We start from the raw sequence: 19203 nt of genomic DNA on the forward strand, positions 1-19203 counted from the left end.
ATCTTGGTACCTGAATCACCAGGAAGAGCACAGTCAAGCACCAGAAGGAAGAACACTTTCCTTACACAGAGAACGATTAGCCCCAACAGTGGGCATTGGTACCCACAATCAGCCAGTCTCCCCTGATGGCCGACACAGAGCAATTTGCCTACGTGCATCCCTCTTATGCCCAGTAGAAAGACCCTGCCCCCTCCCTGAGGAGGACCGTGTAACAGGAGGGTTGGCCGAGTTCCATAACATGCGTGCACTTCAAAGACAGAAGAGCAGTCACTGAGCCTGAAACAGGGAAATACACTCTCACACAAGGTGATAAGCCTAGCACAGGCTGGGTGGCTCCTATGGAGGAAGAGTTCCAAGCCCAAGGCCCATTCTTATGCTGCCAAGTGAGGGCCAAAACACTACATGCATGGGAGTTCCCTGGTGGTCCAGTGGCTAAGAATCTGCCTTCTAATGCAAAGGACATGGGTTCAATCCCTGGTTGAGAAACTAACATCCATGTACCATGGGGCAACCAACCTTGTGTGCCACAGCGAAGATCCTGCCTGCCACAGCTAAGACCTGATACAGCCAAAATAAATAAATAAATAAATTCAATACACATTTTATTGCATATTTATAAATAATTTAATAAAATAACTTATAAATAAATAAAACTGCTTCCATGAGACTGCCTTGCCCACACCAAGTTTTATGATTTTTTACACGAAGGCAAGCCACAGTTGGTGCTTTGATGGGCCCCACCTTCCCCTGAACAGAGGTATGAATAAGCAAGAAGTGTCCTTGACAGTAAAGAACTCTACACCATGGGAATCTCATGAAACTTGCAAGAGCAGGTAGCAAGGGACTGAAAACGGAGAGGGCTGTGTTCACCTCAAAGTGCCTGGAACAGGGTGACTTGGAACAACAAAAATGCGTTGCCTCCCACTCTGGTAGCAGAGTCAAAGGACATGCGCTCATCTTCTCCTGTGACAACTCCAAAATTGCAACTCGCTGCTGAACAACCATCGACAGGAGAATGTTGGACCCCACCAAAAAAAGATACCCCACGTCCAAGGGCAAATGAGAAGCCACAGTGAGATGTAGGAGGGGCGAAATCGCATTTAGAATCAAACCCCATACCTGCCAGAGATGCTCAGTGGACTCAAACAAAACCTTGTGTGCTATAGGATGCGGAGACCCCCAGGGACAGAGCCAGACCTGCCTTTGAGTGTTTGAGTATCTCGTGCAGAGGCACAAGCCAGCAGCGGCCTGCCATGAGGACAGGGGCTCTGGCTGCAGCAGACCTGGGTCACCCAGAGTGTAGCATCAGCCCTCTTGGAGGAAGTTGCCATTAGCCCCACCATAGAGCCACCGAGCAGACAACCCACAAGCTGCAGAACAATGATATCAAACAAATGCTCGCACTGTTGAGAAAGCTCTAGGACCCACAACAGAATTCCCAACCTGGGGATCTGGCAAAGGCACTGAGAATTCCAGGGAATTTGACTTTGGAGGCCAGTGGGAGACTGAGCCAGACTTGCCTATGAGTCTCCAGGAGTGTCCGGTGGAGGCGTGGGTGGACAGTTTGGCCTCAGGCCAAACAATAGTGAGGGAACACAACCCCACCCTTCAACAGATATTGATTAAAGATTTACTGAGCTTAGCCCTGCCCATCAGAACAAGACCCAGTTTCCCCCATCAGTCTCTCCCATTAGGAAGCTTCCATAAGTCTCATCCTTATTCATCAGAGGGCAGACAGAATGAAAACCTCATTCACAGAAAACTAACCAAACTGATCACATGGACCACAGCCTGTCTCACTCAATGAAACTGTGAGCCATGCCGTCTAGGGCCACCCAAGATGGACAGGTCATGGTAGAGAGATCTGACAGAATGTGGTCCACTGGAGAAGGGAATGACAAACCACTTCACTATTCTTGCCTTCAGAACCCCATGAACAGTATGAAAAGGCAAAAAGATAGGACACCGAAAGATGAACTCCCCACGTCTGTAGGTGCCCAATATGCTACTAGAGATCAGAGGAGAAATAACTCCAGAAAAATGAAGAGATGGAGCCAAAGCGAAACAACACCCAGCTGTGGATGTGACTAGTGATGGAAGCAAAGCTCAATGCTGAAAATAGCAACATTGCATAGGAACCTGGAATGTTAAGTCCATGAATTAAGATAAATTGGAAGTGGTCAAACAGGAAATGGCAGGAGTGAACATCAACACTTTAGCAATCAGCGAACTCAAATGGACTGGAATGGGTGAAATTAACTCAGATGACCATTATATCTACTATTGTTGGCAAGAATCCCTTAGAAGAAATGGAGTAGCCCTCATAATCAACAAAAGTCTGAAATGCAGCACTTTGATGAAATCTCAAAAACAACAAAATTCTGTTCATTTCCAAGGCAAACTATTCAATATCACAGTAATCCAAGTCTATACCCCGACCAGTAATGCTGAAGAAGCTGAAGTTGAATGGTTCTGTGATGACCTACAACACCTTCTATAGCTAATACCAAAAATAGATGTCCTTTTCATTATAGGGGACTGGAATGCAGAAGTAGGAAGTCAAGAGATACCTGGAGTAACCGGCAAGTTTGGCCTTGGAGTACAACATAAGCGAGGGAAAGGCTAACAGAGTTTTGCCAATAGAACGCACTGGTCATAGCAAACACCCTCTTCCAACAACACAAGAGAAGACTCCACACATGGACATCACCAGCTGGCCAACACTGAAATCAGATTGATCATACTCTTGGCAGCCAAAGATGGAGAAGCTCTATACAGTCAGGAAAAACAAGACCAGGAGCTGACTGTGGCTCAGATCATGAACTCCTTGCTGCCAAATTCAGACTGAAACTGAAGACAAAGAGAGATAAGAAAGCCTTCTTCATGATGACTGCAAAGAAATAGAGGAAAACAACAGAATGGGAAAGACTAGAGATCTCTTCAAGAAAATTAGAGATAACAAGGGAACACTTCATGCAAAGATGGGCACAATAAAGGACAGAAATGGGTACGGACCTAACAGCAGCAGAATATATTAAGAAGAGGTGGCAACATAAACAGAACTATACAAAAAGGATCTTCATGACCCAGATAACCACAGTGATGTGATCACTCACCCAGAGCAAGACAGTATGGAGTCCAAAGTCAAGTGGGCCTTAGGAAGCATCACTACAAACAAAGCTAGTGGAGATGATGGAATTCCAGCTGAGCTATTTCAAATCCTAAAATTGATGCTGTTAAAATGCTGCACTCAATATGCCAGCAAATTTGGAAAACTCAGCAGTGGCCACAGGACTGGGAAAGGTCAGTTTTCAATCCAATCCCTAAGAAAGGAAATGCCAAATAACCCTCAAACTACCACACTATTGCACTCATCTCACACACTAGCAAAGTAATGCTCAAAATTCTCGAAGCCAGGCTTTAACAATATGCCAACTGAGAACTTCCAGATGTTCAAGCTGGATTTAGAAAAGTCAGAGGAACCAGAGATTAAATTGCCAACATCTGTTGGATCATCAAAAAAGCAGGAGAGTTCCAGAAAAACATGTATTTCTGCTTTATTGACTATGCCAAAGCCTTTGACTGTGTGGATCACAACAAACTGTGGGAAATTCTCAAAGAAATGGGAATACCAGACCTGACCTGCCTCCTGAGAAACCTGTATGCAGGTCAAGAAGCAACTGTTAGAACTGGACGTGGAACAATGGACTGGTTCCAAATAGGGAAAGGAGTATGTCAAGGCTATATATTGTCACCATGCTTATTTAACTTATATGCAGAGTACATCATGAGAAACATTGGGCTGGAAGAAGCACAAGCTGGAATCAAGATTGCCGGGAGAAATACAAATAGCCTCAGGTTTGTAGATAACACCACCCTTACAGCAGAAACCAAAGAGGAACTAAAGAGCCTCTTGATGAAAATGAAAGAGGAGAGTGAAAAAGTTGGCTTAAAACTCATCCTTCAAAAAACTAAGATCATGACATCCAGTCCCATCACTTCATGGCAAATAGATGGAGAAACAGTGGAAACAGTGGCTGACTTTATTTTCTTGGGTTCCAAAATCACTGCAGATGGTGACTGCATCTATGAAATTAAAAGATTCTTGCTCCTTGGAAGGAAGGCCATGACCAACCTAGACAGCATATTAAAAAGCAGAGACATTACTTTGCCGACAAAGGTCCATCTAGTCAAAGCTATGTTTCTTTGAGTAGTCATGTACGGATGTGAGAGCTGGACAATAAAGAAAGCTGAGCACCAAAGAACTGATGCTTTTGAACTGTGGTGTTGGAAAAGACTCTTGAGTCCCTTGGACATTAAGAAGATCCAACCAGTCCATCCTAAAGGAAATCAGTCCTGAATATTCATTGGAAGGACTGATGCTGAAGTTGAAGCTCCAATACTTTGGCCACCTGATGTGAAGAACTGATTCATTGAAAAAGACCCTGATGCTGGGAAAGATTGAAGACAGGAGGAGAAGGGGATGGCAGAGAATGAGATGGTTGGATGGCATCACTAACTCGATGGACATGAGTTTGAGCGAGCTCTGGGAGTTGGTGATGGACAGTGAAGCCTGGTATGCTGCAGTTCTTGGGGTCAGAAAGAGTCGGACATGACTGAATGACTGAGCTGAACTGATTCTGGAGGTGGTTGCACTCAGTCATGTCTGACTCTTTTCGACCCCATGAACTGTAGCCTCCAGGCTCCTCTGTCCATGAGATTTCCCAGGCAAGGATACTGGAGAGGGCTGTCCTTTCTGACTCCAGAGGCTCTTCCTCTGGAGGGATCAAACCCATGTCTCCTGTGGCTCCTGCATTGCAGGCAGATTCTTTACCTGCTGAGCCATCGAGGCGGCCCCACATTCTGAAGGGCACAGTCCAAATCAAGGTGCCACAGGGCCACCCTCCGTCCGAAGGCTCTAAAGGGGAACCTCTCCTTGCCTCTTCCGACTTCGCTGTCCGCCTGCAACTTTGGTCCTCCGTAGATTGGAGATGCATCACTCTGTGCCCTTCTTCCCCCTGCGTGTCTTTACACTGTCTTCCTTCTGGGCATGCCTGTTTCTGTGACTGAGTCTCTTTTTATAAAGACACCAGTTGCATTGAGCACTTTCCTGGTGGCTCAGAGGTAAAGAATCTGCCTGCCAAGGCAGGAGACCTGGGTTCAATCGCTGAGCTGGGGAGATTCCCCTGGCGGACGAAATGGCAACTCACTCCAGTATTCCTGCCTGGAGCATTCCATGGACAGAGGAGCCTGGGGGACTTCAGTCCATGGAGTCAAAACTGAGTCAGACACAACTTAGTGACTCAACAATAACAGCAAGTCATAGCTCAGTTAACTTGACTATCTCTGTCAAGACACAGTATCTAAATACACTTACATGCAGAGCTGTTGAGTGTTAGAATCATCTTTTTTTTTTTTTTTTTTTTTTTGCTATGCTGGAATTATTTTTGGATTGTAGCACACCAGACTCCTCTATCCATGGGATTTCCCAGGCAAGAATACTGGAGTGGGTTCCATTTCCTTCTCCAGGGGATCTTCCTGACCCAAGGGTAAAAACTTATGCATTTATTTATTTTTGGCTGTCCTGTGTCTTAGTTGCTACGTGCAGGCTTTCTCTAGTTGTGGTGGGCGGGGCCTCCACCTCACTGTGGCGCATGGGCCTCTCGTCGTGATGGCGTCTCTCGTCGGGAGCAGGAGCTCTAGGCTCACGGGCTTCAGCTGTTGCAGCACATGGGGTCAGTGGCTGTGGTTCCGAGGCTCGAGAAGACAGCACAGGTTCCGTTGTGGCGCGTGGACTTAGTGACTCCACAGTATGCGGAATCTCCCCAGACCAGGGATCAAACCCTTGTCCCCTGCATTGGCAGGCAGACTCTTATCCACGGCTCCGCCAAGGAAGTCCCACAACATATCTTTTTTGAGGTAGCCTCTATCCAACCTATAACCGAACACCAGCTCTCCACGGGACATGTGAGTCAGGCTGGGGCTTGAACTTCATCCAAAGACTGGGGTAGCTACTGAAGTAGGTGTGGCCAAGTATGTGCTTTTTAAGAATGCCTTTTGCAGACAAGTGGGGAATAATTCAGAGGGGTCAGCGTGGACCCCAGGGGTCCTCCTCACAGGCTGTTTGTGTGAGGGGAGGGCCTGTATCCCAGTTGAAACCATATTGGGGACTGAGTCAATTGAGAGGCAGTACAGGAATTCTTCCAGCAGGGGGCGGTCACAGCAAACGTTCAGTTCGGTTCAGGTCAGTCGCTTAGTCTTCTCTGACTCTTTCCAACCCCATGGACTGCAGCATGCCAGGCCTCCCTGTCCATCACCGACTCCCAGAGTTTACTGAAACTCATCATTGAATCGGTGATGCCATCCAGCCATCGCATCCTCTCTCGTCCCCTTCTCCTTCTGCCTGCAATCTTTCCCAGCAACAGGGTCTTTCCAAATGTGTCAGCTCTTCCCATCAGGTGGCCAAAGTATTATTGGAGTCTCAGCTTCAACATCAGTCCTTCCAATGAACACCAGGATTGATCTCCCTTAGAATGGACTGGTTGGATCTCCTTGCAGTCCAAGGGACTCTCAAGAGTCTTCTCCAACACCATAGTTTAAAACCATCAATTCTTCCGTGCTCAGCTTTTTTTATAGTCCAACTCTTACAACCATACATGACTACTTAAAAAACCATAGCTTTGACTAGACAGAACTTTTTTGGCAAAGTAATATCTCTGCTTTTTATTATGCTCTCTAGGTTGGTCATAGCTTTTCTTCCAAGGAGCAAGCATATTTTAATTTCATGGCTGCAGTCACCATCTGCAGTGATTTTGGAGCCCCCCAAAATAAACCCTGTCACTATTTCCCATCTATTTGCCATGAAGTGATAGGACCAGATGCCATGATCTTCATTTTCTGAATGTTGAGTTTTAAGCCATCTTTTTCACTCTCCTCTTTTACTTTCATCAAGAAGCTCTTTAGTTCTTCTTCACTGTCTGCCATACGGGTGGGGTCATCTGCATATCTGAGGTTATTGATAGATCTCCTGGCAATCTTGATTCCAGCTTGTGCTTCCTCCAGCCCAGCATTTCTCATGATGTACTCTGCATAGAAGTTAAATGAGCAGAGTGACAATACACAGCCTTGACATACTCCTTTCCCTATTTGGAACAGGTCCATTGTTCCATGTCCAGTTCTAACTGTTGCTTCCTGACCTGCATACAGATTTCTCAAGAGGCAGGTCAGGTGGTCTGGTATTCCCATCTCTTTCAGAATTTCTGACAGTTTGTTGTGGTCCACACACTCAAAGGCTTTGGCATAGTCAATAAAGCAGAAATAGATGTTTTTCTGGAACTCTCTTGCTTTTTCGATGATCCAACAGATGTTGGCAATTTAAACTCTGGTTCCTCTGCCTTTTCTAAATCCAGCTTGAACATCTGGAAGTTCACGGTTCACGTATTGTTGAAGCCTGGCTTGGAAAATTTTGAGCATTACTTTACTAGCGTGTGAGATGAATGCAATTATGCGGTAGTTTGAGGATTATTTGGCATTGCGTTTCTTTGAGATTGGAATAAAAACTCACCTTTCCCAGTCCTGTGGCCACTGCTGAGTTTTCCAAATCTGCTGGCATATTGAGTGCAGCACTTTCACAGCATCAACTTTTAGGATTTGAAATAGCTCAACTGGAATTCCATCACTTCCACTAGCTTTGTTTGTACTGATGCTTCCTAAGGCCCACTTGACTTCACATTCCAGGACGTCTGGCTCTAGGCTGGTGATCACACCATCGTGGTCATCTGGGTGATTAAGATCTTTTCTGTATAGTTCTGTGTATTCTTGCCACCTCTTCTTAATATCTTCTATTTCTGTTAGGTCCATACCATTTCTATCCTTTATTGTGCCCATCTTTGCATGAAATGTTCCCTTGACATCTCTAATTTTCTTGAAGAGATCTCTGTTCTTTCCCATTCTGTTGTTTTCCTCTTTCTTTGCACTGATCACTGAGGAAGTCTTTCTTATATCTCCTTGCTATTCTTTGGAACGCTGGATTCAAATGGATACATCTTTCCTTTGCTTTTTGCTTCTCTTCTTTTCTCAGCTATTTGTAAGGCCTCCTCAGACAACCATTTTGCCTTTTGCATTTATTTTCTTGGGAATGGTCTTGATCCCTGCCTCTTGTACAATGTCACGAACCTCCATCAGTAGTTCTTCAGGCACTCTATCAGATCTAATCCCTTGGATCTATTTGTCACTTCCACTGTATAACCATAAGGGATGTGACTTAGGTCATACCTCAATGGTCTAGAGGGATTCCCTGGTGGCTCAGACAGTAAAGCACCTGCCCACAATGCAGGAGACCTGGGTTCAATCCCTGGGTTGGGAAGATCCCCTGGAGAAGGAAATGGCAACCCACTCCAGTGCTCTTGCCTAGAAAATTCCATGGATGGAGGAGCCTGGTGGGCTACAGTCCATAGGGTCACAAAGAGTCGGACACGACTGAGCAAATTCACTTGAATGGTCTAGTGGTTTTCCCTACTTCCTGCAATCTGAGTCTGAATTTGGCAATAAGGAGTTCATGATCTGAGCCACAGTCAGCTCCTGGGCCTGTTTTTTCTGACTATATAGAGCTTCTCCATCTTTGACTGCAAAGAATATAATCAATCTGATTTCAGTATTGACTATCTGATGATGTCCATATGTAGAGTCTTCTCTTGTGCTGTTGGAAGAGGGTGTTTGCTATGACCAATGCATTTTCTTGGCAAAATTCTATTAGCCTTTGCCCTATTTCATTCTGTACTCCAAGGCCAAATTTGCCTGTTACGCCAGGTATTTCTTAACTTCCTATTTTTGCATCCCAGTCCCCTATAATGAAAAGGACATCTTTGGGGGCTGTTCGTTCTAGAAGGTCTGGTAGGTCTTTGTATAACCACTGAACTTCAGCTTCTTCAGCAGTACTGGTTGGGGCATAGACTTGGATTACTGTGATATTGAATAGTTTGCCTTGGAAACAAACAGAGATCGTTCTGTCGTTTTTGAGATCGCATCCAAGTACTGCATTTCGGACTCTTTTGTTGACCATGATGGCTACTCCATTTCTTCTAAGGGATTCTTGCCCACAGTAGTAGATATAATGGTCATCTGAGTTAAATTCACCCATTCCAGTCCATTTTAGTTCGCTGATTCCTAAAATGTCAGTGTTGACTCTTGCCATCTCCTGTGTGACCTCTTCCAGTTTCCCTTAATTCATGGACCTAACATTCCAGGTTCCTATGGCATTGCATAAAAGATGGGCCCAGAGAAGGCAGAGGCAGGGCTGCTGAGGGCGTCCTGCATCGCCCAAAAAAGTACGGTTTGGATTTGGGAGCTGTGCATAGACAGGGCACTGGAAGAGGTTTCTTAGCTATGGGTGAAATGTTTCAGCCCCTGAACTAGTCCCCCAAACCCATTAAAAGGACTGTGAGTATAGGATGGGGGCAGGCACATCTTGTCCCATTTAAGGGCTCTCTCCCCCAGTCTAGGTGGTGCAGTGGTAAAGAATCCAGCTGCCAATGCAGAAACTGCAGCTTTGATCCCTGGATTGGGAAGATTCCCTGGAGCAGGAAATGGCTCTCCACTCCAGTATTTTCGCCTGAGAGATCTCATGGACAGAGGAGCCTGGTGGACTACAGTCCATGGGGTCAAAAAGAGCAGGGCACAGCTGAGTGCTGCCACCACCACCCCCATTCTAAATTAACTCGCTGGCCTTTTGTGTAGACACTAGCGTCATCTGACCTCTGTTGGCACTTCTTGAACTCAGAGCCCCTGGGGAGAGCGGGACCCATGGAGGATGCTGGTACCTTCACAGAGATGGAGGCAGGGCTTGGCAAAAGCAGGGCTGTGGGGAGGGAGGAGCATGTCTTCCTGGTGCCTATGAAACACCAGAAGGATATGTCCAAGGTGGTTGGCTTCCTGGGTCTGGAGCAGAGGAGGGTCTGAACTGCACAGATGGACTTGGAACCCTCAGCATACGGTGGAGACTGAAGCCAGGGGTGTGTGTGAGGTCACTCCAAAAAAGTCCAAAAACAGAAAAGGACATTTCTCGAGCATGACCCCTGAGAGAGAGGGTGTTCCCCCACTTCCAATCTCATAAACCTAAACATAAAAGTTAAAACTATCGTATTAAACTTTTTGAAGGAAACATAGGACCAAATCTTCGCACCTTGTGCTTAGTCGCTCAGCTGTGTCTGACTCTCTGCAGCCCCAAGGACTACAGTCCACCAGGTTCCTCTGTCCATGGGGATTCTCCAGGCAAGAATACTGGAGTGGCTTGCCATGCCCTCCTCTAGGGGGTCTTCCCAACTCAGGGATCAAACCCAGGTCTCCTGCACTGCAGGTGGATTCTTTACCATCAACTTTTTTGAAGGAAACATAAGACCAAATCTTCACACCTCAGAGTAGGCAAAGATTTCTTAGGACACAAAAGTACAGACTATTAAAAACTCAACTCATCAGACTTTATCAAAACATAAAACTTCTGCTCTTTGAAGGATATCTTTTTAAAAATATAGAAGTGTAAACCAGACACTAGGAGAAAGCATCAGCAAGATATGTTTCTAATAAGGACTTGTATACAGAACGGATAAAGAACACTTGTGACTCAGAAAGAAGAAGACAAGCATCCCAATAAAAGTGAGCAGAAGAACACAGATGATGAGTCCAGACCCACAAATGTGAAGGGATAGTTGTGTGAAAGAAAGGTACGCATGTGATCAAAAAGCACATGAAAAGATGTTATCAGTCATAAAGAAATGCAAATTAGGAGTTCTCTGGCAGCCTAGTTGTTAGGATTTGTAGCCTTCACAGCTGTGGCCCAGATCCAAACCCTGGTTGGGGAACTAAGATCCCACAACCCATGCAGCATGGCCAAAATAGAATGAAATGAATGAAGAAGGGAGGGCAGGCAGGAAGAGAGAGTGGGAGGGAGGAAGGAAAGAAGGAAAGAGGGAAATACAAATTAAAACCAGGATGAAATTCCACATCCCCACAAGAGTGGTTAAAATATAAAAAACTGACAATAGCAAGTGTCACCAAGAGTGGAGGGGCAGGAATATAAAATAGTTTTATATTTTACAACTGCTTTACAAAATAGTTTGGCTGTTTCTCATAAAGTTATACATACGCCTACCATATGACCCAGCAGTCATACTCCTAAATATTTACCCAAGAAACACAAAACAATTTATTCACAAAAACACACATACTCAAATATTCACAGCAGCTTTTTTCCATTCATATCTGTTTAATTTCATTCAGATGAAGCTCTAGAAAGTGCATTGTAGTCTCAGTGACAGATATAGGATCAGTGGTTGCCTAAGGCCTAGGGAAGATGTCAGTTGACTGGGGTAGAAGACAAAGCCAGTTACTGAAGTGACTGATAGCTTTCAATGAACAATATTGGATTTGTGAGCTCCAAAGAAGAAGATTTAGCTTCAGGACCAGGGACCTGATCACTCAAGAGCTTGTGTACCAGAGTTTTATTAAAGTGTAAAATGGAACAGAGAAAACTTCTGACATCGACATCAGAAGGGGGACAGAGAGTGCTAGGCTTATCAAGGCCTTATATACTTTTTTCAGGCCCACTGCCACAATAGACATTTTAAATTAACAAGATTAGAACTAACAATAGAAAGATCTTACCAGACCCACGTGACCGGCCTCTTCAGAAACCTATATGCAGGTCAGGAAGCAACAGTTAGAACTGGACATGGAACAACACTGGTTCCAAATTGGGAAAGGAGTACATCAAGGCTGTATATTGTCACCCTGCTTATTTAACTTCTATGCAGAGTACATCATGAGAAATGCTGGGCTGGAGGAAGCACAAGCTGGAATCAAGATTGCCAGGAGAAATAACAATAACCGCAGATATGCAGATGACACCACCCTCACGGTAGAAACTGAAGAGAAACTAAAGAGCCTCTTGATGAAAGTGAAAGAGCAGAGTGAAAAAGTTGGCTGAAAGCTCAACATTCAGAAAACGAAGATCATGGCATCCGGTCCCATCATTTCATGGGAAATAGATGGGGAAACAGTGGAAACGGTGGCTGACTTTATTTTTCTGGGCTCCAAAATCACTGCAGATGGTGATTACAGCCATGGAATTAAACGATGCTTACTCCTTGGAAGGAAAGTTATGACCAACCTAGTCAGCATGTTAAAAAGCAGAGATATTGCTTTGCCAAAAAAGGTCCATCTAGTCAAGGCTATGGTCTTTCCAGTAGCCATGTATGGTTGTGAGAGTTGGACTATAAAGAAGGCTGAGTGCCGAAGAATTGATGCTTCTGAAGTGTGGTGTTGGAGAAGACTCTTGAGAGTCCCTTGGACTGCAAGGAGATCCAGCCAGTCCATCCTAAAGGAGATCAGTCCTCGGTGTTCATAGGAAGGACTGATACTGAAGCTGAAACTCTAATACTTTGGCCACCTGATGCAAAGAGCTGACTCATTGAAAAAGACCCTGATGCTGGGCAAGATTGAAGGCAGGAGGAGAAGCGGACGACAGAGGATGAGATGGCTGGATGGCATCACCAACTCAATGGACACAAGTTCGAGTAAACTCCAGGAGTTGGGGAAGGACAGGGAAGCCTGGTGTGCTGCAGTCCTTGGTGTCACAAAGAGTCGGACACAACTAAGCAACTGAACTGAACTGAAGACATGGTATAATCAAGACCCACACCCCAGGGTGGATGATCCACAATTGGGAGTTAATTAGTATTGCAGAGGTTCTCCCTCAGGAGTGAGGGATATGAGCCCACATTGGGCTTCCTTCCCTGGGGGTCCTGAAACGGGAAGAAGGGCTTCCAGAATGTTGGGCTTGGAAGGCCAGTGGGGCTTACTTTCAGGAGAGCCAGGGGCTGTAGGATATAGAGACTCCACTCTCAAAGCGTGCACACAAAATCTCACATACTCTAGGGACCAGGGAAGAAGCAGCAGTCAGAAAGGAGCCTGGTCAGACCCACCTGCTGAACTTAAACAGCCTCCCAGAGAGGCAGGAGACAGAGATCATTCTGAGGTATAAATACAGGCACCAACTGTTTTGGGGGAGCTCAGCTCTAACAGTGACACTGTGCTGGCTAGTGCCATTTTGTAAATCATTAGTATCAGGACCCAGCCCCACCCATCACCCTGTCAACACCAGTACAAGGATGCCTCATGTAAAAGGGCTGGTTGAGTGGAGATGCAGACCCATTCACTAGTGACCAGCTACCTTAGAATCCCCTGAGCTCGCAGCCACCTGGGACCTAGAATTGCCTACCAGTGCTCCTGAGCCTCACCTACCCTCCAGCAGTGCCAGGAGCCAGCGTGTGGAACTCCGCCCATGGCAAAGGTCGTGAGGAAGGAGGCTTCAGCATACGCAAAGGCGGGATCGAGCCTCAGGAAACCCCCTGTTCCCGAGCATCTACCCCCAAAGCCAGAGTCTGCCTACTTTACTGCTTTATGCTCTCACCTACACCTCCCACTTTACGGGGCGCCGTCCCCCACCACCTCTCTCGGAGAAGGAGTTAACCTACAGCTCCAGTTAATAAAAATTCCTGGGTGAGACAATGGTGTCTCAGGTCAAACCTCTCTGCTGGCAGACTAGCTTGTGTGACAGGATTATCCACACTCTTGCTACTATATACTTGATTGTTTATAACCTCTCAACTATAAACAGCACAGAGAGTTTGGAGTATTTTGAAAGTCTTAGTTAGCATTAGGTTTTTTTAAAGATAAAAACATGTTGGTGAAGGGTTTTTCATTTATTGGGCCAATGTTTGCTGCTAAATCTCCATATTCCCTGCCCTTATAATGAATATAACTAACATATAGGAGAAATAAGTATTAACCTTTAAGATTAATCATGTTAAACCTTAGGCTAAGTAAATTCCTTTCTTAATTGTAACCCACAACACCCTCACCCTATAGGAATGCAACTTTATCTGGTACCTTCGGAGGGTGGTGCCTGGTTTAAGAAAAATCACCCCTGGAAAATAAGTTTCTGGTCGTCATCAGAAAGAAAGGTCATAAAATGTTAGCAGGCCTGCTGGCAGAAGATGATGTAAAACCTTTAAAGACCTTTTTGTATACATTTATATGAAGCACCTGATTTTGATAAAGGTCAGGTCTGCTGACCCCAGGTGACTCTGTATTCATCCCTATATATAACAAAGAGTATATAAGTGAACCTGAAAAATAAAGACAACGGACCAGTTCCTGGAAAGACTGGTTTCCCCCATGTGGTCTTTTCTCATTCTCTTTTTTTCTGGCTGAATTCCCACCTGGAGGGTGGAGGCTCGCCATGTCTACTTACTTGCCCTGGCTTCTAAGACCCACGTGAGAGGGAGCCCAAGGCGGGGCACCCTCTGCTATTCAAGTGGGCGCCGGTGGCCTACGTAGATGGTGCAAATTCCTTGTCTTGGAGTTTTATTGGTTTTCCAGGTAAATCAACTTATCCAGCTTCTTTTTCTCCACTAGTATTTTCCTACCACAGTACTTCTTTCTAATCTCCCTCCATATCTTTAATTAAGCAATTAATTCCTAGGACGCTGACTCCATCCCCACTTCAAATTACCCTGGATCCACCGGGGCTGGACCCCGGCACAGCAGGATGACACAAGCTTTGGGATTGGTGTTGACAGGACGAAGTAAAATTGTCACTTTTCACAGATTACACGATACTCACTACGCATAGAAAATCCTAAAATCACCACAAAAACTACTAGAACTCATCAGTGAATCAGCAATCTTAAGGCCTACAAAATTATTATACAGAAATCTGCTGCATTTCTATACACTGACAGTGAGCCATCAGGAAAAGAAATTATTAACAATATTACCATCCTATTTTCAATCATATCAAAAAGAATGTAACACCTAGGAATAAATCTAAGAAGGTTAAAGACCTATACTCCAGGAACTATAAGACACTGATGAAAGAAACTGAAGCTGACACAAAAAGAAAGATACACTGTGGATACATGGATTGAAAGAACTAACATTATTAAAATGACCATACTACCCAAGGCAAGCTACAGATTCAGCACAGTATCTATCAAAACACCAATGGCATTTTTCAAAGAACAAGAAAAAATAATTCTAAAATTTTTATGGAAGCATAAAAGACTGAGTAACCAAAAAAATCTTGAGAAAAAAGAACAGAACTGGAGCAGCAACAGGGATGGGGCTTAGAGATTATCATACTAAGTGAAACAATCAGATGAAGACACATGTCACGTGGTATCACTTATACGTGGAACCTAAAAAATGATACAAACGAACTTATTTTTCCAGAGAAACAGACTCACAGACATAGAAAAGAAATTTTTCGTTACCAAAAGGAAAGAGAAGGGAGAGTTAAATTAGGAGCTTGGGATTAGCAGCTACACATCACTATACATACAAGAGACAAATAGCAAGTTCCTACGTATAGTAAAGGGACCTATATTCAATACCTTCTATTAATCTCTAATGAAAAAGAATATATATATGAACAACTTTGCTGTATGACAGAAACTAACACAACGTTGTAAATTAACTACATTTCAGTTTTTTAAAAAAGAGTCTAAATGAAGGAATCATGCTTCCTGGTTTAAAACTATGCTACAAAACTACAGTGATCAAAGCAGTGAGGTACTGACACAGAAACAGACACATATATCAGTGGACCAGAATATAGAGCAGAAGTAACTTCAGATCTATATCACAGCTGATCTACAACAAAGGAGGTGATAATATACAATGGGGGAACGATAGCCTCTTCAGTAAATGGTATTGGGAAAACTGGGCAGCTACACGCAAAAGAATCAACCTGGATTGCTCTCTCACACTATGAACAAAAATGAATTCAAGATAGATTAAAGACCTAAAGCCATAAAACTTCGGGTAGAAGACATAAGACAGTAACATTTTTAACTTTTTTTAATATTATTATTAATAATATTACTATTACATTTTTGGGGGATATGATTCCTCAGACAAGAGAGACAAAAGTAAAATAAACAAATGGGACTTTATCAAACTAAAATCTTTTGAACAGCAAAGAAAATTACAAACAAAAGGGAAAGGTGACTTTCGGAATGGAAGAAGACCTTTGCAAATAATATATCTGATAATAGGTTAATATCCAAAAGACACAAAGAAATCATACAAGCCAATATAAACCAAAAATTAATAATAATAACATGATTAAAAATGGACTGAGACTGAAAGAGACATTTTTCCAGAGAAGACATACAAAGGGCCAATAGGCACGTGCAAAGATGCTCAACGTCACTAATCACCAGAGAAATGCAAATCAAACAAGGAATTATCACCTCACACCTGTCAGCATGGCTATTATCAAAAAGACAGTAAATAACAAAGGTTGCGAGGATGTAGAGAAAGGGGAACTCTAGAGCACTGTTGTGGGCAATGTAAATTGTTGCAGTCACTATGGAAACAGTATGGAGTTTCTTAAAAAGTTAAAAATAAAACTGTCATATCATCCAGCAACTCTACTCCTGGGTATTTATCCAAACAAATACCCCAAAACACATTAATTAGAAAACATATAGACACCCCTATGTTCATTGCAGCCTTGTTTACTTCAGTCAAGAATATTGGCTACTGAGTATTGCTCAGCCATAAGAAAGACAGGAATCCTGTCATTTGTGACAACATGAATGGACCCAGAGGGTATCGAGCTTAGTGAAATAAGTCAGGGAAAAACAAATATTGCATGATTTCACTTATATACAAAAAATAAAAGGCAAAGCAAATGAACAAAAACAGACTCATAGAGAACAAACAGGTAGTTGACCAAAAGCAGGAGAGTGAGGGAAGGAGAGAGAAGGCTGAGGGGGACTAAAATACAAACTTTCAGCTGCAAAATAAATGTCACAGGTATGAAAGGAGTGTGAGAAATACAGTCAATAGTTATGTAATACATTTCTATGATGAATATCACAGCTGGATTATTGTGGTGATTATTTTGAAGTGGATCAAAGTACTGAAACACTAAGTTGCATAACAGGAGGAAACACAGTGCTGCAGGCCAACCATGCTACAAAAGCAAGCAAGCTCATAGAAAGAGAAACCAGATTTGTGGCTACAGCGGCAGGAGACGCGGGGAGGGGGATGGCATGCAGACAGTCTCAGGGTACAAACGTGGAGCTATACGAGAAATAAACATAGGGATGTAATTAACAACATTCAGTATCAGTCCAGTCGCTCAGTCGTGTCCGACTCTTTGCAACCCCATGAACCGCAGCACACCAGGCCTCCCTATCCATCACCAACTCCCGGAGTCTACCCAAACCCACGTCCATTGAGTCGGTGATGCCATCCAACCATTTCATCCTCTGTCGTCCCCTTCTCCTCCTGCCTTCAATCTTTCCCAGAATCAGGGTCTTTTCCAATGAGTCAGCTGTTCTCATCAGGTGGCCAAAGTATTAGTTTCAGCTTCAACATCAGTACTTCCAATGAACACCCAGGACTGATCTCCTTTAGAATAGACTGGTTGGATCTCCTTGCAGTCCAAGGGACTCTCAAGAGTCTTCTCCAACACCACAGTTCAAAAGCATCAGTTCTTCGGCGCTCAGCTTTCTTTATAGTCCAACTCTCCCATCCATATGTAATTTCTGGAAAAACCATAGCCTTGACTAGATGGACCTTTGTTGACAAAGTAATGTCTCTGCTTTCTAATATGCTGTCTAGGTTGGTCATAACTTTCCTTCCTAGGAGTAAGCGTCTTTTAATTTCATGACTACAATCACCATCTGCAGTGATTTTGGAACCCCCCCTCCCTCAAAAATAAAGTGAGCCACTGTTTCCCCTGTTTCCCCATCCGTTTGCCATGAAGTGATAGGGGGATGCCATGATCTTAGTTTTCTGAATGTTGAGCACAGGAGTGGTGGCTGCAACGGCGCAGGAGCAACTGCAAGGAGCTACCCTGAATCCAAGGTCAGGAAAGCAGCTGCGCTTTGCTGGAGAAGCCATGAAGAGATACCCCAAGTCCAAGGTAAGAGAAACTCAAGTAAGACTGTAGACGCTGAGAGAGGGCATCAGAGGGCAGACAGACTGAAACCACAATCACACACAACTAGCCAATCGGATCACATGGACCACAGCCTTGTCTGACTCAATGAAACTAAGCCATGCCATATGGGGCCACCCAAGATGGACAGGTCACGGTGGAGAGGTCTGACAGAATGTGGTCCACTGGAGAAGGGAATGGCAAACCACTTCGGTATTCTTGCCTTGAGAACCCCATGAACAATAAGAAAAGGCAAAAAGATAGGACACTGAAAGATGAACTCCCCAGGTTGGTAGGTGCCCAATACATTACTGGAGATCAGTGGAGAAATAACTCCAGAAAACATTAACAACATTAACCCCTTTAATTTTGTGTCTATGTGAGCTAATGGGTGATCACTAAATTTGTTTTAGTAAATGCCTCATGATCTAGGTAAGTCAAATCATTCTGCTGTCCACCGTAAGCTTCTACAGGAAAGTGACAAGCGAAATTGTGAGTTGTTCAGTCATGTCTGACTCTTTGCAACCCCATGGACTGTAGCTTGCCAGGCTTCTTTGTGCATGGAATTCGCCAGGCAAGAATACTGGAGTGGGTAGCCATTTCCTTCTCCAAGGCATTTTCCCGACCCACGGAGGGAACTCGGGTCTCCTGAACGGCAGGAGGAGTCTTTACCATCTGAACCTCCAGGGAAGCCTGTCAACTATATCTCAATAAAACTGAAAGAAACAAAAACAAACAAGTATCTGAAAATTTTGTATATTGAGTATATGTTTAAAGGTTAGTATTTTTATATATTTGAGTCAGTAAAACATATAATTAAAATTAATTTTAACCCTCTTTTTGCTTTTTTTAATATATCTACTAAAAAGCTTTCAGTTACATATGGGACTTGCATGAGATTTCTATTGGACTATTCTGTACTAGACTATAAAGCAACCTATTAACATTTTTTAAAGTAGTAACTCCACAAGAAACATTCTCCGATTATAATTCAAAATAATTGCAAAAGCTAACAAAAAGATGGTTGCAACAAATGTTAACAATATGAGAGTTAGGAAACAATCTCATTTTTAAAAACCTCACTGACTTAAAAAAGAAATCAAAAACATGCATTTAAGTTAAAAAAAAGAAAATGAAAGACATTTATACCAAAATCTAAGGAATGGGGAGAATGTTTTATCTATGACCTTCAG

This window comes from Budorcas taxicolor, unplaced genomic scaffold (assembly GCF_023091745.1).
Source record: "Budorcas taxicolor isolate Tak-1 unplaced genomic scaffold, Takin1.1 scaffold643, whole genome shotgun sequence".
Taxonomy (NCBI): Eukaryota; Metazoa; Chordata; class Mammalia; order Artiodactyla; family Bovidae; genus Budorcas; species Budorcas taxicolor.